Source organism: Sorex araneus, chromosome 7 (assembly GCF_027595985.1).
Source record: "Sorex araneus isolate mSorAra2 chromosome 7, mSorAra2.pri, whole genome shotgun sequence".
NCBI classification, from domain to species: domain Eukaryota; kingdom Metazoa; phylum Chordata; class Mammalia; order Eulipotyphla; family Soricidae; genus Sorex; species Sorex araneus.
The window spans coordinates 62,936,267-62,961,438 of NC_073308.1; positions in this window are offsets into that span (position 1 = coordinate 62,936,267).

Sequence of the window (25,172 nt, forward strand, 5' to 3'; positions counted from 1 at the left end):
AGGTGTAGCAAGAGATCTCCTGAGAGGGTGGACATATAGTGTCCAAGAGAAGCAGGCCAACTGATGAACGGAGCACAGAGTTTTGGATTAGCTCTGACTGCAGATTTCAAAGGACGCAGGCAAGTTGTAGAGTCTGAGTTCAAGGGTAGGTATGATCCTACTGCAGACCGTAGTGAAAATGAAATAACAAAAGGCATCTACCATAATATCTAGCACATGGTTAGAGCGCACTAAAAGTTTAAAATATATCTATTTTTAAATACATTTTAAAAATATGTTTGAATATGGAAAAAATTCTGGAGCCTCAGTTCGATGAGTTGATTTCTCAAATTCCCTCCAGTGCTGTGCTTCTGCTTTGTAATTCCAAAGGTAGGCACAGAATTAGGAGAACCATCCACACTCTTCTCTTATGTCTATATTCAGTTCCATCAAGCATCCAATCTACAGCATCGTGCTCTCACATACTGTTACTTTCAGCTTATTCAAAATAATTTGACCATGCAGAGTATTCACTACACCGGTGGGACGAGAACAAGTATTCTAGTTAGGCAAACAGACTTTTCCTCGATTGGAATTACAGTCCCTAAATTCTAACTGAACTCCCAGGATATCCCCCTTTCCAACATGCCTGAGAACACAGACTAATCAAATCCATATATCTCCTACCTTAAGGGAGACTCAGCTAACAACTTTGTAAATACTGCTTTCTGCAAATCTTAAAAGTCAAGTTTAACAATAAAATTAAATGTATACTCCTGGGAGATGCTGATGAGTAAAATGATAATGAGATTGCTCTAGGCCACCTCCTGATGGAAAGTTTTTAATGGTTCTGTTTGGATTTACAATTGTTTTTCTTAAAGCCAATTCTGTTTTGCTTGTATTATTTGATGTAGGGGGGTTGAGTTTTTTATTGTTAGGGGGATGAAAAACATAAGGGCAGTATAAAAATTATGTACTTCATGAGATTACTAGATGTTTCCTTAGATGCCATCTTAGTAATAATACTAGGATGTATATTTTTAAAGTCTTGCTTTAACTGCACAATGTATTAACCTATTTTAACATTCTAATCCCACTTACTATTAGTTATGTGACCTTTCGCAAATATTTTAGCTTTCCTGACACTTTTTCCCACATTTTCATAAAGATGAAATCAAATAAAATTTATTCAAAAAGAATAAAATGAAACTAGAGAAATAGACTGCAAGGTATTAGTTCTTTTCTGTGTGTGAAGCAAAATAGGTTTTTCTTTAAAAAAAGAATAGTGCTTATAGAAATGTGAAGGGAAAGAAAGAACAAGATATGTGGTTAAGAGAGAACACAGAACACTTCTTTGTTGCTATAGTTCCTCTGTGCTGTCATAGTAAGAATACAGACGTGTTTAATAAAAACATTCTCAGCCCCCTTTGTTGACGTCTTTTCAGTTTTGGGGAGAGGGATTTGGGCCACACTCAGTGGTGCTCAGGGCCTGTTCCCAACTCTGCACTCAGGGATAACTCCTGGTGAGACAAGAGGGACCATGTGGGATGCCTGGGATCAAATCCAGCTGCATGCAAGGCCAGTACCCTACCTGCTATACTATTGCTCCAGTCCTTCTTTTACAATTTTCTTCTTGTTGCTTCCATTTCCTGTGACCATTAAAAATGTAGCATCATTTGTATCACTTGTATCACTTGTCATCCCATTGATCCTTGATTTGCTTGAGTGGATGCCAGTAATGTTTCCATTTGTCCCTGTCGCATGCTAGTGTAGCCCAATGATATCTTCTCGCTCCAGGAACAGGAAGAGCCTTAAATCGTTCATTCAGGATTTTGACAAAGAAATCTGACCATCTCGTTTGTGGGTGGCCACGCGGTCTTTTGACATCCCGTGGAATCCAATCGGTAAGCAGATTGGGCTTTAGTCCAGCAGTCGTCCCTGAATTGCCTTATGTGTCCGACTCATCTGATTTTCGATGCTTTGGCAGATCGAGATAATCCCTGATTCTTGACCGTCAATGGAGGTTGGAACTCCAGATTCCTTCTCTCATTTGAGTTAAATGTGATACTCCTAGCATAGCTCTTTCCATTCCTCTTTGGGATACCCGAGTAGCGTTCTCATCCTGTTTTTGTAGGGCCCAGGTCTCTGAGGCGTATGTTAGTGCAGGAAGAACAGTGAAGTCAAAAAGATGTGCCCAGAGCCGAAGCTTCTTCATCCTCTTAACTACTTCTTCGACGCTCTTGAAGGTGGTCCACACTGCTCTCTTCCTCCTGCGCAGTTCTGGCACCAAGTCGTTCCTCATGTTGAGTTCTTGACCCAGGTACACATAGCCACTGCATTCAGAGATGTTTGTTCCATTGACAGCAAATGGAACGTCAGGGACTAGTTCATTTTTCATAAACATTATTTTGTTGAGGTTCAGCTGCAGTCCGACCTTTCCACATTCTCGGTCGAAGTCGGTCAGCATTTGTGCCACTTGGTTAATGTTTGGTGTTATGAGAACGATGTCATCAGCAAAGCAGAGGTGGTTAGTTGCTGACCATCAATCTTCACTCCCATTCCTTCCCATTCCAGCCATCGCATGATGTTCTCTAGGGTGGCACTGAACAGTTTCAGTCAAATGGTATCACCCTGCCAAACCTCTCTCGTTACATCAATGATCACTTCATTGTACAATGGTGAGATTCTGGTGGAGAATCCATAATACAGCTCACGGAGGATCTTGATGTATTGAGTTTGAACGCCCTGTTTGGCCAGGGCTTTGATGACCACCTCAGTCTCAACAAAATCAAAGGCCTTCTTTAAATCAATGAATGTTAGAGCGGCATCTTGAACTCTTGTGAAATGTCAATGAGTTTGGTCACTGTATGGATATGGTCTATCGTGCTGAATCCTTTTTGGAACCCAGCTTGCTCACATGGTTGTCCTTCGTCTACTGTTCTGCCTATTCTATTCAGAATGACACGAGTGAACAACTTGTAGACGACGGACAACAGGCAGATTGGGTGATAGTTGCCAATGTCATGGATGTCTCCCTTTTTATAAAACAGAACAGTTCTGCTGGTTTTCCATTGGGATGGAACCTTGCATTCGGACAGTAGCATGTGAAGAGCCGAGCCAGTGTATTGACAAGTACTGACGGCAGATTCTTGAGGTGTTCGGGTCTGACCTTGTCTGGACAGGGTGCTGTATGCGTCTTTACCAACGAAATGCCATGTTGGATTTCGGAAGGGAGGACATTGGGAATGACATACCCATCCTGCAGAATTTGGTATGTGGGCAGGTGGACGTGGCTGTCAAAGATTCCATTTCCTGTGACCATTAAAAAATGTAGCATCAATGAAAGTAAAGACTAAGGAACTGCTACAGATAAAAAGAAACTAGAGACAGGACAACTAAAGAAAATGTGTGACTCTGACTTGCAGTTTGAATATAATGAGCATTTCTGAAATAATTAGCTCAAGGTAAATAAAATCTAACGCTGCAATTGTAATTATCAAAATTAACTTCTTGAATTAGAAAAGATATGTTTTTGTTTTTAGTAAATATATATTAAGATCTTAAAACTGAATGAACATTTATCTGAAACTTCCTTGAAATGGTTCAGGATATGTGTGTATCTACATCATCTTGTGTCTATTGTGTGTGTGTGTGTGTGTGTGCATGCACATGCGCACATATGTGGCAGGCACACATGCACCTAGGCATACAAGTCTGTTAATTTCCTGAGGCATTGGTTTCAGGATACTGTCTAGAAACCAAAATCATCAGATGTTCAACTTCCTTATATGAAATGGCATAATATTTGCATATAGCCTACACATAGCTTCCCATATACTTTCAATGACTATCTTATCTATAATACCTAATGCAAGGCAAATACTATATGTATATATGCATTGCACATGTATATATACATATATTTTATGTTTATAATTTATACCATATATATGGTTTATATTTTATACCATATAATTTATAAACATAAAACATAAAAGGGCTGGAGCAATAGCACAATGGGTAGGGCATTTGCCATGCATGCAGCTGACCCGGGTTCAATTCCTCCACCCCCTCAGAGAAACCAGCAAGCTACTGAGAGTATCTCGCCCACAAGGCGGAGCCTGGGAGGCTACCTGTGGCGTATTCAATATGCCAAACACAATAACAACAACTCTCACAATGAAGATGTTACTGGTGCCCACTCGAGCAAATCTGTGAGCAAGGGAATGACAGTGATACAGTGATACAGTGAATTTATATATGTATGAATTATATGTATATCATTGTTATACTGTAATATTCAGGGAGTAATAGTGAGTAAAATAACTATACATGTTCAGTACAGAGGCAATATTCCTGGATCTAACTACACAGTATGGCTGAATTTTCAGATGGAAACCTGTAGATAGAGACAGACAAAACATAAACAAATGTGTATAAACAAACATGCCTATATAGTAGGTGTTCACTAATCATGGGCTTCATATTTTGGAATTAATTTACTTACTAAAATTATTTGTCATCACAGTATCAGTACTTGCTTCATTTTTGGAATTGTGCAGAATCGTATTAAACGGTCACTTTGCCTGCACCTCCCAATCATATTTGTACAATGAATCTCTGACTTTTTTCTATATTTCTCACACTTTAAAAAATGCTCTTTCTAGGATCCATTTAGCGTCACATGTTTTGCAACTGGATTATTTTTGCTGATGGTTTTGCTGCTCAAAATGCCCCAGGCGTATTACTGAAGGACTGTGTTACTGTCTAATATCCAACCACTGCTCTGCTGTTGGAGATTGTGACGTCAGTGTCAATCAACACGATATGCGTGTTCAAATGTCTTTAAATAGAAAATTTATGAATTGATCAGTTGAGGGAGATGTGAGCAGACCTTAGCTCCTGGGAACCTAACCCTGCGCAAATTCTCAGGGGTCAGCATTTGCAAATTCATTCCTTGCTAGTCCTGCTAGAACAAAACTACCCCAAAGAATGAGAATACAGAAAGAAAAATGTTGAGAAGCAATGATCAAGCAAATATGGCAAGGAAAAAAATTGGAGAATCTAGAAAGATGATACACTGAATTCTTTCTAGGATTTTTGTTGCTTTTCTGTTAAAGACCATACAAGATTTTTTCCATGATTTTTGCAGTTATTTTTTTTTTGAGAGTAAAAAAAAGAAACTGTACCTTCGATCGAGAAGCTATTTTTAAGACCAAGAGCAACCTAGAAATACTGGGGAGAGGGTAGAAGAAGCTAGTCAAAAGTAAAGGAAGAAGCTGAGAGGCAGGCATCTGTTTACATGGGTGGCCAGGGCAGGCATAAGGAGAAGGGTATAATCAGGATCAAAATAAAAGTAAGAGGCACACATATGCCAGCACCCTGAAATGAACAGATTCATGAGGTCAGAGCCTGGGGGACCCTGGGAAGTCAGGGTGGAGCTGCATTCCAGCAACGGTCAGGTTTCAAGCCTTACACAATGTGTGGTGATGACCACCTTGCTGTTTTAGAGACTGTTTACAAGGAACAGGGTCCACTGGACAGACTTGCAGAGAAAGAGCAGGACTACCTTCCTCTGCATTAATATTCATCTCCTTCTACACTGTAATTCTTCCTGAGCCATTTGTCAGAGCTTCCATTGATAAAAAATGAGGCAAAAAAAAAGTAATTGATGAACAACAAAACCCTCTCTTCGTCTGAAGAAAATTGTGTATTTGTGTGCTGAAATTGATATATGTGCTTATTCAGTCATGTGTCTGGGTAATGGTTTTCTGCTTGTTTGTTTAGGAGATGAATACAATTAACAACAGATCCTGGGCACATTCTTGACTGTATTTGTTATTAGATGAGATATACATACAAGAGAGTTCATAAATCATAAGTGTACAACCTCACAAATTTTTCACAACGTGATCGAGAGGCATATCATTGAACTGTTATTTCCCCCCACGGGGCCCACTATCACACCTTCTGGAAGTTAGTTGTTTCTCATAAGACTTTAGGTAAATACTGTTGGACATGGTGTGCTCTTTCTTATCTGCTTTCATTTGTTTAATCATTATGAGGCTCGTCTATGTTTTTCCACATCACATTTTTTTTTGCTCTTTCTCGATGCCCCTCGCCCATATTGACAGTTATGTTCTTACCATGTGCTCTGGTACACATCTTTGCACAGGGCTTGTACTTCCTTTGAAATTGTATTCAGTATGTGTGTTCCCTAGTATCAAACTTTTTTTTTTTATTGAGTGACTGTGAGATACATAGTTACAAAGCTGTTCATGATTGGGTTTCCCATACAATGTTCCAACACCCATCCCTTTACTAGTGTCAGTATCCAACTTTAATCTGCCAGACTATTTTATAAAATTAAGTCAAATTAGGTAACAGAGAAATAGTACACAGGCTAAGGGCTGCCATGCCTACAGACAAGCCTGGTTTGATCCCTGGCACCATATATGGTCCGCTGAGTACCACCAAGAGATATCTCTGAGCACAAAGCCAAGAGTAAGCACTCAATGCTGTCAAAACAGTACCCCACAAGGAAGTACATTTATATCTTCATCATAAATATATAGCGATTTCTTGGGAGATTTTTTTACTGTTGCTTTCTTTTTCTCTAATTATGCTCAGAAAATATGGTTTAAAAACCCTTCACTGTGGGGAAGGACATTTTTTGTATATGTGACCAGTATATACACAGATATTTAACACTGTCTTTAGACATAAATGAAACCATTTTAAGTCTATTTCTTTATAAATTCACACAATCACAAAACTGGAACCTGAATAACTATGGGAGGGCAATGTATCTCAGCATATCATACAAATTTCAGTTTTCCAAATTATATACAAATTGAATGCATTCCAGATATAGTAATAGAATTTGATGTTAAAATTCTACTTTAAATGTCATCTACAAAGGTAGTCATGTAAAATTAAAAAGAGCCAATAAATTGAAAATAAAATGATAAAATAATGGTTAACCTGCTAAGTGAAACGTATTATCAATTTCAAGTTTGTATACACATTTACTAGAATATATTGGCACAAAAAATAGTCAAACAGAAGACAAAGGGTCCAGAAAGTTATCCAACTATTTGTAAAATTAATTTTCAATTAAAATTGTTTATAAAATATTGAATAAATGCCCTTTATTCAATAACTGTCCATCCAGAAAAATAAAATTATATCTTATTTGACACTACACAAAAATATCACACATTAATTTTAAAACTATATGTTGAAATGTATAATAGTAGAGCATTTAAAATACTTGTATTAAATTTAAGAAAAATATGGGATTTAGGAACATGGCAAAGCATAGGTGCCCTAAAGGAAATTATTAATGGATTTGATTATAGAAAAATAAACCTTTCTGTCAAAATTCAAAAATAACCCGGGAAAATAATTGTAATGACAAAGTTAAAGGTAAAATAAAATGGCTGGGAAAATATAGGTTTGCAGCTAAATGTTATTCAACTATTAATAAAAATACATTTGAGATAGACATTTTGATCTGAAAAATGGCCTACCATTTAAGAAGAAAAATAAGTGTGTCCTGGGGAGATGGTGGGAGTTGAACGTCATTGGCTCTTTTTGAGTTGTCACATTAAACTATTCAAAATGCAATGGAGAGAGAGGGACACAAGTCTCACATGGAGGAGTCCCAACTCAATCTCCTGGCACAGTCAGGAGCAACCCCTGGCGTTAATTCTCAAAGCAGCCCCTGAGCATCACTGGGGGTGGCACAAAGACTAAGTCAAAGTAACTAGAGAGCCAAAAAGAAGTAGCTAAAACAAAGTTAGTTTCACAAGTTAGCACCAGGAGCCCAGCTAAAGAACAAGCCATCAGCAACCACAACGTCTAAATGTCATTTCTATTTGTATGACAGACAGCAAGTGTGCATCTGACTGACCTATTTATTAAGAGGATAAGACAAGGACTCCCCTGTAGCATGGGCAGGCCCATTTACGAGCAAGAGTTCAATCTAGGAAGGGCTTTGCACTGTGTGGTGGTGTGTGTAAAAACAAAAGCCACCGAACAGCAATAATCATTTGTGGGTAGTCTTCCCCTGTAGATTTCTGAAACAGAAGGTGTGTGTGTGGAGGGCAGGCAGGGGGTGGGGTGCGGGGTGAGGCCCGGAATCAATAAGTGGGGGGCTTTGTAGGATAGTATTCACTCTAAGGATTAACTGATGGTGACAAAAATGGAAAATTAAGTAGAATTGTGCTAAGAGGGACAGAATAAAGCATGATATAAAAAATAGGTGAAGTGAATGAAGCTGGAATCTTAAGAAATGTGCCATCTTGTAACACCAAACAAAAACAAGCAAGAAAAGGAAATTTTGAAAAAGCAGAAAGCTTTTTCAGTGGAACTTAAATCTCATTAAAATGTGTAACATGAAATTAAATTCCACATAAATTGCTACGAAAAAAAAATATAAACCTAAGACCAGAAAATCTCTGTAGACAATAAGGATATGCCAGTAAGACTTATTCAAAAGACAGGGGGAAAATGTATATTTAAAAACAAAAAGATTTTAAATCAACAGATAAAATACTTAAATAGTATAACTCAAACTTTAAATGACATTTTAAGGATTAGAATGAAACATATCATTTTAGGAATCAAGATTAACTTAGATGATTAGATATTCACAAGAGTGAATAAACACAACCAAAACATTGTCTTTAAAATTATAGAAAAGGGAGAAAAAAAATTTAATCCAACAGAAATGAGAAATAAAAGGATGTTAGTCATATGTTTATAAATAAAGAAGATACAGTATATAGATAATAGTTCTAACAGGGGAAATCAATATAACAATAATAAAAGTTTATGAAAACTTCCCTAAATAATAATAAAATTTTTCAGCTATATATTGAAAATTGCAATGTGAGCTTTATTTTCAGAATAGCCAATATCAAAATATTCTTGTAAAATTATTGGGCTAGAAAGGAAAATAAAGAAATTTTAAAAGAATACATGAATTACATTAGCAAAAAATTTATCATAATCACAACTTTGACTTTTCTATTTGGCAGAAAATCAGCTAAGGAGGAAATCTGAAGCAAGTATTTTCTACCTAGTGAAATGACTCTTTAAAATTAAAGAGCACTAGCTTTATCAACATACAAGAATTAAGGGGATATTGTTCCCATAAGTCCTTGAGAAATCTGCTAGAAAAGAACTTTAAAGCAACCAAATCCACTGTAGTGACATTTACATAAAACTACTAGTAAGAAAAAAACATAAAAATATATAGAACTAATTCTAAAATGGATTTCAAAAATCTCACAGTGAAATATTTTAACTATGTAAAACATAAATTCAGAAATTGCAATCAGTGATATATACTAACATTGTTATGAAATTTGTATATATGTACAGAGAAAAACAATTGAGGAATCATGGAATATTTTGATTGTGACATTTCCTATGACTTTTTAGGATTTTCAGAATGCAAGAAAAGACACACCAAGTTAAATAAAATTGCCATTTTTAATTAATTTGGAAAAAATTCTAAGGTACTAAGATGTACTAAAATTTTTAATATGATTATGATTATGGGCTGGATAGCACAGCGGGTAGGGCGTTTGCCTTGCATGTGGCCGATGGGGTTCGATTCCTCTGTCCCTCTCGGAGAGCCCGGCAAGCTACCAAGAGTATCTCACCTGCACGACAGAGTCTGGCAAGCTTCCCGTGGTGTATTCAATATGCCAAAAACAGTAATAACAAGTCTCACAGTGGAGAAGTTACAGGTGCCCGCTCAAGCAAATTGATGAACAATGGGATGACAGTGATACAGTGACAGTACTAAGATGTATTTTGAGACAGTCCTAGCTACGTCCCTTGAAAAGGCTTATAAATGATGAAAAATGTAATAAAGGTTGTGATGTTGAATTACTATTTCCTAATAAAATAGGGAGGAGAGGAGCATTTTGGAGACACAACTGAGTCTTGTCTGTAAAGTAAATGAACAAAACGAGCGCATGTAATACCTGAAGAGACAAAGTGCCAAGGGGTTTATTAAAACCAGGACAGAGGAGAAAAAGAGTCAAAGTCGCCCACCCAAAGGGCTTTAAAATATTTACTTTAGAGAGAATGATAAACAATATATTAAAAATAAATGTTTAAATATGCAGATTTCTGGTTTCCTTTTTTGTCTTAATAGCTAAGATTTCTAGTGCCATGTTGAAAAATGGCAGTCAGAGGGGCATACTTGTTCTTGATCTTCATGGGAAAGCTTCGAGCTCTCCTGTTTAGCTCTAGGGTTCTGGTATATATTCTGTACAAAACTGAGATGTTCCTCTATATTTTTCTTTTCTGAGCATTTTTATTATGACTGTATAAAGGATTCTTTTTAGGTGTAAATTTGAACATATTGATCTGATAGTGTTACTTGTCTTCTTTATCCTACTGATGTGCTACATTACATGAGTTGATTTTTATTGATGAAATAGCTTTTCAATTCTAAGTATTAATCCCACTTGTTCATGTATATAATTCTTCTATATTTGTTAGGTTCCATTTGCTCATATTTTGTTGATTTATTTGCATAATTATTTATTAGAGACTAGTCCATAGTCTTTTCTGATAATGTCTGTCTCAGTTTTGTCTTAGAATAATGCTAGCATCATAAAATCAAAAATGGGAGTAACCCCTACAAGCCATGAGATGTCATCCCTCCCATAGATAAAACAATGACCACAAACAAAAAATCCTAAACGCAAAAATCTTCCAAAGTTTTATACTAATATTGAATATAAGCCTAAATGTAACACACGAAATAAAAATTCTAGAAGATAATATAGGAAAGTCTAGGTGACCTTGGGTTTGGTGATGTCTTTTTCATATTTAACTCAAACATGTGATGCTTGCCCAGGGATGTATCTCAGTGGTAGAGCAAACACCTCCCATGTGGGAATTGCTGCCTTTGACTCTGGCATCAAAATAAAGGCATAATCCCCATGAAAGAAAGTCTTGATTTTTACTCTTCATTAAATGGACAACTTCTGCTCTTAAACTCCAGAGATTTAGAAGACAAGCCATAGATTGGAAGAAATCATTTTTAAAAGGCTCATTAATAAGAATGTTATCCAAAAAAAAGATAGGAAGAGCTCTTAAAATGCAAAAATTTTTTAAAAATGACATGACTAAGAGTAGGCAAACCATTTTAACAGTCACCAGAATAAATAAGCTATGGGTGACAAATAAGCATATAAAAAGATAGTTAACATCATAGATCATTAGGAAATTGAAAATTAAAACAACAAACTAGCTGACAGTCTAAAAACTAATGAGAAATGTAGGGCAACAGGAGACCTTATTAATTACTACTAGGATTGCAAAATGGCACTGCCACTTGGGAAGACAGATTGGCAGTTTCTTAAGAGAAGCTACAGAGACGGTACTAGAAGTGAGGCATTTACCTGACACACAGCCAACCCGGGCTTAATCTACATCTGGACCCCCAGAACCTCATGCACTGCCTTGAGCACAGTCGGGAGTAAAGCCTAAGTGAGAAGTAAGACTTGATCACAGCCGGGTAGGCTCCAAACCTTTAATTCCGCCCCCCACCCCACAAAAAAAGAAAGAAAAAAGAAAACTGTAGCACGCTCCTCCCATTGTTCTTCAATTTGCTCCAGCGGGCACCTGTAACATGTCCATTGTGAAACTTCTTATTACTGTTTTTGGCATATCTAATACACCACGGGGAGCTTGCCAGGCTCTGTCATGCGGGCGGGATACTTTTGGTAGCTTGCCGGGTTCTCCTAAAGGGACAGAGAAACCGAACCTGGGCCAGCCTTGTGCAAGGCAAACGCCCTACCCGCTGTGCTATCACTACAGTCCGCATGTTTTTTCCTAATAAGCAAGCAATTGTAATATACTCAAAGAATTTAAAAATGTATATCCACTCAAAACCTGCCCCTGGATATCCATAGAAACTTTATTCATGGTTGTCAAAGATTGGAAGTAACCAAGATGATTTATAAACTAAGCTGTGATACTTACCAATAATGGAGTATTATTCAAAAAATAAATAAGCTCAAAGAAGCTAGCTATACAGTGCAGAGAAGAAATCTTAAATGCATAATACTAATTTAAAAGAAAAGACAATCTAAAAAGTTCACATACCATACAATTCCAACCGTATGATAGTGGATGAGGCAAAACTATGGAAACAATAAAATATTGCTGATTTCCAGGGCTCGGTGCAAATTGGTGGGAGCTAGCAAATTGGTGGGAGCTAATAGGCGAATTACAATTTTTTTAGGGCACTAAAATTGTTCTGGCTGGTAGTATAATGATAGATGTCACTACGCATTTCTCCAAACCTGCAGCAGTAAGAGGGAAGCCTAGTACGCACCACAGAGTCCGTTGTAGCGAAGTTATCACTCTGGTGATGTGATGTGAACAGCAAGTGAGGTTGTGAGGCAGGAAAAGGATCAGACAGAAGGTAGAAAGAGACTCGCTAATACCCTCACTCAATTTTGATGTGAACCTAAAGCTCCTCGGAAAAGTAATGTTTATGAATTTTGATGAGAACTTAGATTAGTATTTGACTGACATGGAAATAGGCTATGTGTGGCATGTACAAACAGTATATACAGGTTAATCCTTATTTAATAAAATATAAGCTCAGAAGGAAGGAAAAGAAAACCCACAAAAGCAACACGATGAAGTCATTGCGTGAGGAGTGAGGAGAGTGAGAGGTGGGCAAGAGAGAGGAATCTTGTCAGAATGGACTACGTGGAGGTTCTTTTCTTTTATTAAAAAAATATTGAATCACCGTAAATTATGAAGTGATTTATGATTTTCAGGTGTACAATGTTCTAACACCAGTCCTTTCTCCAGTGTCCACTCTCTCCATGAATGTCTCTATTGATGAATCAAATTAGGTTGACACTGTGTAAGGCAAATGCCCTTTGCATCATACTAACTCTTTGACCTTAGTTACTGAACATCTTAATAGAACCACTTATTAATATCTTGTGGATACCAGTGGAATACTAGCTTGGGAAAATACTTAAAAAATACATAATTTTTAGCTTTTTTAAAAAAAATAGTCCCCACCCCCATCCAGGCTGCCTCTTTGGCAGGCACTTTTTTCTTTTTCATTTTCCTTTTAGAAACTATAGTTTTAAAAGGCTGCTCATTTATAAGGTATCCACTGACCAAGTAGGTGGAAGATAAACAAATGGGACTGCATTAAATTCAGAAGCTCAGCACTGCAAAGAAGTTTCTTCTCAAACAGGAGTAAAGTGCATTTGCATGTTATCCCAGTGTCATCCCAAATCATCATCATCTGCCTCAGCCAGAAATTCGATAGAACTGCATCTTTTCAGACTCCTACCCAGGACTCCTGAATCAGAAACTCTCAGGATGGCCCCTGGTGATGCATATTTTGAACTCTCTCCTGGATTTTAGATACATTGCATAATTTGAAAATTGTGTACTACACTTTACATTCATTCTATGTGACTTGTCAGTCTGTGTTTTATTTGATGACATAAAGTTTAAAACTTTTGAGATGCAAAATCATGTTTTTTGAAAGGGGAAATGAATAACTTCTATTGTGTATGCATATGGACATTTTATATATTATGATGATGATATATTATAAAATACATCAAACCCTTAGCATCTACTAACTCAGAGAAGCAGAATGCAGAAAGAGAATTCAACTTCTTAAAATTCTTTTATCTACTGGCATTAATGAGTTGAATATCACTTTTATACTGTAAGATAATGATAAACTTGAAAAGAATACAGACATTAAAAACTAAAACTTATGGATTTTTAAATTTCTTCCTGAGCTAGTATTTTACTGGCTATTATGACACTAGTATCCCACTAGACATTAATAAGTGGTTGTTATTAGATATTTTATAGGAATTAATAGCCACAAATATGCAATTCTACTAAAATGCTCAGTAGTTAAGGGCCAGAAAGTTAGGACAGTGGAAAGATCTCTTGCACAGTGTCAACCTGAATTTGACCCCTAGCCCTCCACAGAGTACCCCAAGCACCTCCAGAAGTGGTCCTCGAGCACAGAGTCAGGAGAAACCCTGAGCACTACTGAGTGTGGCCCAAATAATAAATAAAGGACATATAGTGGTCAAAGAAGTATGTGTTTGATCACCAAGCGGCTAGGGAAGTCTGTGGCTCTCTCTCACCACTTGTGTTCAGTGGTCTCGGGCCGCTTCCTGACCCAGGACAGCGGATGCCAGGGGCAGATGAAGGGAGAAACAAGGGCCAGGCTGGTTGGTGATCAGTTGCCCTTTATTCCATCTCCCCAAGCGCCTGTTCTAGACTCACTCAGCTCCCCATTCTAGTCTCAGCCCCTCATTCCTGACTCCTCTTGTTTCCCCTGATCATCTCTGTGCACTCCGACTCGCTGCCTTGGTCTCTCTCTATTCTCTCTCTATCTCCTGGCATTGGGGGTAGCCATTGGGGTGGCTACCACACCCCATCTGGTAGCACAATCAACATATGAAAGCCCTTCCTGATCTCTGAGCAGGCTCAAGGGTGGACTTACCACCTAGAGGTTTTCTCCTTCCCTTAGTCCAATAATTTAATTAACATCTTAATTCTACTTATTACTATTAGTCATTTGTATGGACACAATAAGAGATACATTAAGCCTGTAGGGTGGTTCTCCAGAGGACATCTCGCTATAGATCTCAGACTATAGTGCTCAGGCCAGCAGAGTCCTAATCCAACTATTACTTTTTGGATCATGACAGAATTTGTCCCTGACCATGCTCTTAACTTATAATTAAGTATTATGGTGCTTTGGCCTGGCCCATTTCGATGCCAGGGTAGCTCACAGCTTGCCCTGGGTCCATCCAGTCCCTCGTTAAGACCCTGATTTTGGGGTGCTCGGAAGTAAGGGCAACTGAGGCTTAAATCGAGAGAACAGATGCCCAGGAGTGAATATCATTCTGAGTCAATTAACTCCCAAGTTACAAAAGCATAGCATTAACTGTCTTCCTGCATCTATACAAAAAGGACATTGCTCTGAATTAACTATGCAAAGGACTAAGGAGAAGAGAAAAGTAATATTTACAAGTTAACAGAGTCTGATTAGGGGATAAAGGTGACTGACTGGTTAGGGAAGAGGAGCACAAAGAAAGAGTTTACAAATAAACACAGAGGAATAGGAGCACTGTGATGGGAGTAACCCAATAAATCTAGGTTCCCTGTGGCAAGGCAGAAAGAACACACCAATGTTATCCTACAGTATGCAAGATATATCTTGAAATTTCAAAATACAGATTAGTTTTTCACTTATGTTTCACCTTGCGTTTCTGATTGTCTTCAATTCTGATTGCTGTTTTCCTCAAGTATCTCGGCACTTAGTCATGCAGATGAGTTGGAACCAGCTAATATCAAAATTCTACAGTTAAAAAAATAAAAGAAAAGAAATCCTACGGTACACATCTACTTCACCTCTGTTTTGTGACATTGAGCTTGGAAACAGTCCTGTCAGGAGCATTTCCATCATGCAAACACTACAAAGCGACGTTCCACCGGCTCCCTAGACCTGGTTGTTAAAGAACTTATGATAGCATTACAGTTCAGCAGACTCAACTTGGACACAGGCGAATTCTATGCCTAGAATTTGGCCGTCCTTTATCATTTTAAATATGTTATATCCTTCATCTATAAACCATAAGCAAATCAAAAATGCATTACTCCTGCCTACTAAAATGCATTCATAAAAGTTTTTAAAATGCTAAAAAGAAGGTTGGGGAAGAGGAGAAGTTGGAGTGGAAGGGCAGCCAAAGGTACCTCCCGTAGTGTCACTCCCAAGTGGAAAAATTCAGGGTGGAATAAAACCTTATAGTGTTTCCAGAGAAGCAGGAAGAGAGCAGTGTAAGTATCAGCTTATAAGATAATGCTTTTCTTAGGCTGTATAAAGTTCTAATTTTCCTCCGCCAACCACAGCTACTGCTAATCCCATCATGTGGAAATAGCTCTCATTCCCCTTGGGCAGTGAGGAAAAGTCGTTTGGATTTGTATATTTTGGGCTGAGATGAACAGTGTCCTAGGAAGGTGGTGATACCCATGTCGAACCCGTGTACAACTTCCTCTGGCCCACCGGTTTGAAATACCAGTCAACATCTTCCTTGTTGGCGCATGAGTCATTCCTTTATCCTCTCGGCTACTTTTACACACACTCCCCGGTCATGAAAACTTAGAACCCCAACAGAGCAGTGAAAACAGAGCCCCGTGGTTGGACAGTTTTCAGCAGGTGGTGGCACGCAAGCGAGCAAAAGTGTGTGGAAACAGCGTCGGGAAAGCGCCTGTTTATAGTGGAAGGTTTCCATCATTCCTTAGCCTTCCAGCCCAAGACCCAGATGTTATATAACCCAAGTCCTTCTTCGCCTCGCCTGAGTTGCTGGCAGGCGCTCTCCATACACAGAATTAGAACTCGCCACACAGAAAAGCTATGTAATGAGCATCTGTGCCAGCAGAGGTGGGAATACGGACAGTGGGCAAACAAACCTGGTTGCCCGGCAACATTGTGCCCCCACTCCAGCGCGGTACAGTAACCCTTGAAGCACAGCCCGATTCCTTGTCCATGGAGTCATACATACCAGAATGACAGGCTTGCATGCCAGGGGGGCTGAGTGTAAGAGGAGACTCTGCGTTGTAACCTCGGGCTTTCCTTTCGAACAGCGGTAGAGACGGTCTATGAGCTCAACTAGAATTCCCAGTGCTGTGTGACTGTTCCGGGCATGAAGTAGGGCCACTTACTAATACCTGGTAAGTCACCATGAAAAGAATAGACACCATAGCAGCCACGCTCTTGATCACACTCACATCACAGTTACACTGAGATCTTTTCCTTCTACTTCGGTTATGCCTGTGGTAGTGGAGAAAACGGAAACAAACAGGTGAGGTTTTATTTTTTCATCCTTCATTCTCCCCCATCCGAATTTGCATGCACACCCAGAACCATGCAGTGAGTGAGTGGCACTGCAAGTCCACCGCTGCTTCAGTCATTTCCTCCACTGTCAAACATCTCGGGCTTGTTAAACCTTCATTTGTTTTCAGTAATTATTCTGGATGTCTCCATGATGACAGGTGAGCTTCAAATATCTTTCTGGGCTGATGGGAGGAGAAGCAACCTGTTCTTATTCATAATGAGACCCAAGGGAGTTGCAGATTCCCTGGAGGGTTCCGAGGAGTAGTTTGCTGTGCTCAATCACTGCCATTGACTTGCATGGTTTAACTCCTGGTCTGCCTGTGCGGAATGTTTGTTACTGCATCCAATGTTAAATCGAAACGTTTATTCTGGTCTTGGTCATACTGGGCTCGTATGAACTTCCACTCTCTGTGCACATTTTCAGGGATTATTTTACATGATTTTTCTCTGGGCTTTCACTTCCGGTCTCACAGGGTCTCCCAGTTTGGTCTCCCTGGAATGGCATCAAATGTTCACTGCCCCTTATAATTGATTGGGGCTTCTGTGATTTCTTGAGCCAGCACAATATAGCTCCTGTGTTCAACCATTTTTGTAAAAATCAAGAATAGGAAAGCATCCTACTTTGTTCCTTGTAAGTCATTCCTCCTGGAATGAACTCACTGAAGGTCTGAATGGCCTCTCAGATTTCCCTCCGAGACTGTAGTTCCGAGGAAAACAGCCAGTGCAAACGTTGTCATTGAGACGGGCTGTCTTTTGTGCTGTTGCTCCAAGCTCTCCCTTGCACTCAGATTTCCTGGCCCTCAACTTGATGAATGTTGGCAATGCATGGTGGCAATTGCTTGCAGGACTCTTAATGAATGATTGCATTTGGATTGACTTCTTGCCCAGAGAAAATGCTGAATATACTCACTTTCCATACCCAGTGGGTCTTTCATTAACACCTGCCTGGTTTAGACCAAAGTCCCTAATAAATGTAATGTACAAGTCAGTAACAAAAGTGCAAAGCATCCAATGTAAATCATGGCATGGAGCCTGCCATCAAGATAATAGAGATAGCACCTTTCTCTTAATTTTGCTGTGGATCTAGTGACTAACAGAAAATTTAAGGCTTAAGAAAGATTTGGTATAGATTTGCAATCATGGCTTAATTCTATATCCCTCAAGACTGGTAGGCCAACAGAAAGTGTGATTGAATGAACATGAGAGGTAACCACAATTTTGTATTAATAATTTAATTTGTCTAACATTATTCCTAGAAATAACTGATTCTTCTTCTTTCCTAGGTATATTTACAAAATCACATTATATATAGAAATGAGCAGGACCTGAATAAAACCAGACTACACATTCAATATCTGTATAGGGAGAACCCTAGAGAGAGCAGAAGGTTTTATCTGGAAGGTTTCATCTATTTCTCCTTAGGAAAGCAACTTGTATCTTTCTGAAGACTCAGTTTCTTTTCTCTTCACCGGGGATAGTGCTGTTTCTTTTTCAGAGAATATCATAAGAGTTTCTAAAAGTAATGCTTATGAAATTTTTCTTAATAGGTAGATAGAAAAGAGTCCTACATAAAATCTATTATGTACTAATATGGTACAGATGCTTGATAAAGTTTCAATATTTCATCCATACTCAGAGTTCAGTAAGTACTGGGGAGAAAAGACAATAGAGAAGTATTCTATGTAGTACTGGGGTATCATGCCTAGGGCCTCAGACATCAAAGGAACGTGCACAGTCACTGAGCTAGACTCCTGCTCCCTAAAGCATTTCCTTAATAGCACACATTTTTACAAAGGAAGACGGGAACATTTCAGCGAAGGTATTTTAAGACTCTATGCATCCCACTTATTTGTCAATTCTCTTTTTTTCCTTATTTTTAAAGTGATATTATTTTCATTATAAGCAACACTTTGTATTGCTTCTTTTTTGGGGGGGTGAGGGGGGAGAGTGAACAGCCATTCTCAAGGCTTACTCCTGGCTTTGTGCTCAAGGATTGCTCCAGGAGGAGATTAGCAAGTCCCTTACTTGCTATACTATCTCTCCAGTCACCTTGAGTAGTGCATCCTTAACAAAAAGCTAAAAAATACATAAAACAGCCACCTAGACATAAACACTAAGATTTAGTTGTGTTTATTTTTAGATGTTTTCTACTTCTTATATTGCATATGACATATGCATTTATTTTTAAACAAAAACATGATCTTTTTTGAATTATGTATAATTTTATAATAATAGTAATAAAGATGGTTATTATCCCTTATCCTATTTCAAACAAAAGATATATTTCTAATATATTCAAAAATATTATTCGTTGTATGTTGTTGGGAATAATACTTTAATGTATGACAAAAATAATTTAGCTAGCATTCTTCTGCTAGTGAATATTTAATCTAAACTCTATATTCAAAGAGTTCTACAATTCATGTACACAAATACAAATCTTTCTCTCTAGAAATTGAAAATACTGGTAAGTACTAAAAACTACATTGCTTTTCTCATAAGTTATATCCATTTACACATTCACCAAACACAAGTGGGTCCATCTCAGTAGAGAGTGTGAACAAAGAATATTACATTTCCAAGGTACACATTCTCACCTAATAGCTAGGAAAATGTGGCATGTTTTCTTTTTTCTTTTACTGCTAATTATGTTGAAAATGAGTACTTACGTGCTATTGACTTATTTGTCTAACACAACTCCCATAGTAGTTATAATCTCTTGCAGCAAATAACTTTGGCTAAAAATATTTTGAATTTCCCAAAGTTTTTACCTCCTCTATTAGTGATTCTCTATTCCTAAATACAGTTGAGCATAAACATATCATTCCTCTTGGGAAAATGATTTAATAAGTCAGCCATGAATTTTCAAAAGAGAGCACCTGATTTAAAATATGTGCTATGTATGATAGATAGCAATAGACTTATATTCTATATATAAATTATTGCCACTATATGGCTACATCGACATCTCTAGATGTAAATGCATACCCATATCTATCAAAACCAGTTTGAAACTTGACAGTTTATCAATGGGAATATGAGTATAAACATTTGCATGGGCAATCTAATCATTTTGAAACTCATGATCCTTAGTTGCCAATGTGGCAAACAGCAAAATCAAACCAGAAAGCAAGAGTGGGGTTGGAGACAGAAAAGCTTGATGAGGCACCAGGATCTGAGATTCTTCCCTCAATTTGCTGATGGTCTATTTCTCAGGATTAATAGTAATCCGATACCATATGTTTAGTTCACCCCCTACAGCTTTCAGTGCAGTTCCCTTTGGTCTCAGGCTGCTAGGTCAGCAGCTTTAGCGGGTTTTTGGCAGTGTTCTTATTTTTCACACACACAAAAAATATATTACAGTAACTCCACATTGAAGTTTCTTAGATAAACTTTAAAGCTTGGTGCTTTTATCTCTTCATTAGTGCATCTGCCTGCCAGGGAAACCAACGATGTTCTTGCATTTTGATATTTATTCAGATTAATAATTAGTTGATAGAGAAGTTTGAAAAGCTGTTGATCTACCATGACATTTGTATTTATGTGTCCATGTTCCAGTTTTTAAGCACTTTTACTAATTGTTTTAATGTTTAGATAGTATTTTTATAAGTTCTGAAAGATACACTATTTTCTCATTTGTTTTATATATTTCATCATAAAAAATTTTTATAGAAATAGTGATACTTGCTTTGGGGAGTAATTAAGATAATATAGACAAGTAAGCAAAAGGAAAAATAAATGGAAATGTGCCAAATTGATTTGTAATACATAGTCAACAAAGCAAAAAAGAGAAGAGCCTACTTAGAGTTTTATAGAAGAAAGCAGACCATCTTATTTTATATATAAAAATATTTTCTTTAATTTATAAGAAAAATTGATAAAATTTTCTAGTCTGTTTGGCTTTTTCTAACCATTCCCTTTTTCCCAGATGAGGAAATTTCAATATCAGTAGATTTCAATATCAGAAATTTCAATACCTTCTAAAAGGTTTTGAACTTTGTAACTTGACTTTTACAAAAAGGGAAGGGGGGAGGCGGATCTATTCTAGACATGGCTTCATGCTTTCAAGGAGCAAGTCCCTCAATCTATGAGCGTAAACTGACTTGACAAAATGGAGCTTCTCTGGGATCATTTATCCCAAGCCCAGGGGTTAAAAATATTTCCTGGAAACATCCACTTCTTCTATTATCTCCAATAACTCATTTAGGGAAAATGACCTTGTTGTGCAGCCCTGGTTGGTCCCGTTGATTAAAATGAACGAGGAGCTCACTGTTTCTGCACCGGCTGGTTTCTCCGATCAAGCTAGTTGAATCTGGACTGGACTGACGCCCTGCCTGGACAGGCTTGACTTTCTGCCAAGAAGGCAGCAATAGGCCAGGGAAGGTTAAAACATGGAGCTGGCAAGCAGCAGAGTCCTGAGAGTTGAATTTGGAGCGTGAACAACAGGACAGAGGTTTGTGCAAAAATTAAGGTAGAAAAAATACTAAGTTATTCATGTTGAAGAAGACAATATATCAGAAAGAAAGTATGTGGGTTTTTTTCACGAGTTCTTAACTAAAAACAGCACAGACATTCAGCAAATTCTAGTAATTAGAATTTCCACTGAAAGCTTTATGCTCCAACATTGAAATGGTCAGTACCAGAAATCCATATTAAAAATCCTTTCTTCGCTGGCCTGTTCTACAGATAGTAATAACAGTTGGCATAATACTAGGAGTAGTAATAATAGTAGTCATAATAACAATAAGCAAATTATATTTGCTTTCTTAAAAAGCAACATTTCTTTAAAGCAACATTGAGTTTTAGGAGGGAAGATTATTTCACCTTAAAATATATTTTAAGGAGTGATCATATTTTTGGATTTTTTAATTTTTTACAGTCTTATCATGTTATTTCATTATGTTAGTATTATATATACTATATGAAATATTAAATTAACATTATAGAGTTTTTGTTGAGCACCCAGTGATGGACTTAGTCTTGCTTAGGGATCACTAGCAAAGTCAGGGGATCCTAAGGGCTCTGGGGATCAAACTCAGGTTGACCCCATGCAAAGCAAGCTCCATATCCGCTATATCCACTGTACTATCTCTTCTGGCTTATAGAACTGTGAATTCAGGCTCACAGGGTTAAGGGTCAGAGCTATACTTGTTTGTAATTGACATTATTCACACTGGTGTCATGCCACCATTCTAAGAGTTCCAGCTCCTCTTTTCTTCCATTTTCTTGCCCATTCCTCTGAAAACCACCATCATTTTTTGTAAGATATGTTTTGTTGATTTTTTTCCAATCTTGTTGTTCTTTGGTATTCATATTCCAACAAATGGGTGAAACCATCTGGCAGTTGTCTTTCATGTCCTTACTTATTTCATGTAGCATGATCAACTCAAGATCCAAAATGCATGAGTCCATCTTTTTTAATGGCAATGTAGTATTTCTTTAAGTATATCAACCACTGTTTCTTTATCAAGTTATCAACCATCTTCAACCGAGATGATTTAAAAGAAGATGTATGGCTACAAATAATATTGCTGAGCAACAGAAGGGTACAAATGTGCTTTTGAAATAGTGTTTTTAGAACCTTTGGACAAATGCATTAGAGAAGCATTGATAATTTACATAAAAAATTGCAATTTTTTTCACCAATTTTGAGCAATCTTCATACCTTGCTGCACAAATTTACATTCTCCCCACACCAACCGTGTACCTAACCCCTTCATCTTCAAGTTCTCACCAATACTCATTTCTAATATTTTTTTATATAGGCCATTCTTACAGTGTGCAGCATCACCCATGGTCATTTTGACTTCCCTAATAATAAGTCATTATTATTGACTTATTAAATAACTTTCATGTATCTGGAGGAATCTATAGATCTTTGGAGATACGTCTATTTAGAACTTTTGCTCAATATTTGTATGTGTTTCTTGGTTTTTGTTTTGCTCTTGAGCATATATGATATTTTGGATAGTAAACTCAGGTCAGATGTATGGTGTACAAATATCTTCTCCCTAGGGGGCCTTATTGTTTTTTGTGCAAATTCATTTTGCTTTGGAAAGCTTATTAATTTTATATAGTTCAACTTACTTATTCTTGCTTTTATTTCCCCTGCCTTAGAGAGATGTCTCCAAAACATTCTTGATGATGATGGCCTACAATGTATCTCCTTTGTTTTCTTCTATGTATTTTATGGTTTAGAGCTGATATGCCCTGTACTATCTCTTCTGGTTCATAGAACTGTGAATTCTGGCTCATAGGGTTAAGGATCAGAGCTATACTTGTTATAACAACAATGTCCTGTTGTTCATTGATTTGCTCGAGCAGGCACCAGTAACATCTCCATTGTGAGACTCGTTACTGTTTTTGGCATATCGAATATGCCATGGGTAGCTTGCCAGGCTCTGCTGTGCAGGCAGGATACTCTTGGTAGCTTGCCGGGCTATCCAAGATAGATAGAGAAATAAAACCTGGTCCACTGCGTGCAAGGCAAATGCCCTACCCACTGTGCTATCATTCCAGTCCATGCTTTAGAGATAATATATAACTCTTTAATCCATTCTGAGTTAACTAGTATGTATTTGTGAAAGAGTGATATAGTGATCATCATTCTCTTTCTTTTTTTCTTTCAAGTATGTGATAGTACTCTTTTTCCTAACACAACTTATTAAGGAGATTTCCTTTTCTCCATTGTATGATTTTGGCTCATTTATTGTAGCTTAAATAATTGTATATGTCTGGGTATGTTTCTGGGTTCTCAGTTGCGTTCTATTGTATAGATAACGCAATGTGGTATGGGATTTTGGGGGCACACCTAGCGATGCTCATGTGTTACTTCTTGCCCTGTGCTCAGGGATCACTCCTGGCAGTGCTCAAGAGACTATATGGGATGCCAGGTGGGCTTCATGCAAGGCAAGTCCCCTTCATGCTGTACTACCATCCTGGCCCAAAGATTTTAACCTTTTTTGGAAGGGGGGTCAGATTCAGTGATGCTCAGAGGTTACTTGTAGCTCTGCACTCAGAAATTACTACTGGGACCATCTGTGAGCAATACCACAGTAATTTAATTACTACTACCTTTTTATATGTTTTAAATTCAGTGCATGTGACACCTTCTTTTTTCTCCTTTTCTCAGAATTTCTTGGATATTCAGAGTTCTTTGAGTAATTCTATATAAATTTTAGAATTGGTTGATCTATTTCCTTGAAAAATACCATTGGGACTTGATAAGAATTACACTGAAGCTGCCCATTGCTTTAGGTAAAATGACCATTTTAATCATGTTTATGTTTCTCATCTAGGAGTATGGGTTGTTGTTCCTAGTTTTGTATTTATTTTTTCTATAACATAATAGATAGCGACCTCATTTGTCAGGCTTAACTCTAGATATGTTATCTCTTTTGATGTGATTTTAAACAGAATTTCTTAATTTCCTTTTCTTTCAACATGTTTGTGTAAACAATACCACAGACTAGTGTACTGATTTTTGTGTTGTGTCACTTTACTTACTAGTTACTTTGTACTCATTAATTATTTATAGTAGATTTTGGTTCAATCTTTGGAGTTTTAAATGTATGTAATCATATTGTATGATTAGAAAAGATGTTTTATGTCATTATTTCAGCCTTAACATATCTACTAAAACTTTTTTTGTCCTAATATATGATTTGTGTGTGAAAATAGTTTATGTGTACTAATGTGTATTCAGTAGGGAGAGATATGGAAGTTCAGGATTCTAATATGTTCCATCTGATCCATTTAAAAAATAGTTTTAAACAGTACTGAATTCCAAAAAAATTTACAAATGATATGTTATTTAGATTTGGTATATGTTATATATGCAGATATCCTTGAAATGTTAGAGAGGAATAGTCGTGCAATATTCAATAGTCTTAAAGACTTGATCTCACTGTTTTCTCCGTGTCTACACACACTGTTCCCTTCCCTCAATTAGCAATGTGGAGGCGTATTGATACTTTATTGAGTTTATTGACCCTTTATTATTGGTTTTATTAATACTTTATTATGTGTAAACTTGGAAACAGTATTATTTTTCAGAAGTCTTTTAATAATAGTTCACAATAATATTTTAATAAACATATCTTCCTTTGATTGTGTTGCTTATGTTCAGTCTCTTTGATGATAATTAATTAGCAATAAAATAAAAAAAATAGTGTCTTCCTCCCAAGTCATCTATAGGTACAATAATTCTAAATAAAATTTAGCAAGATATTTTTCTTTGGAAATAATCACATTG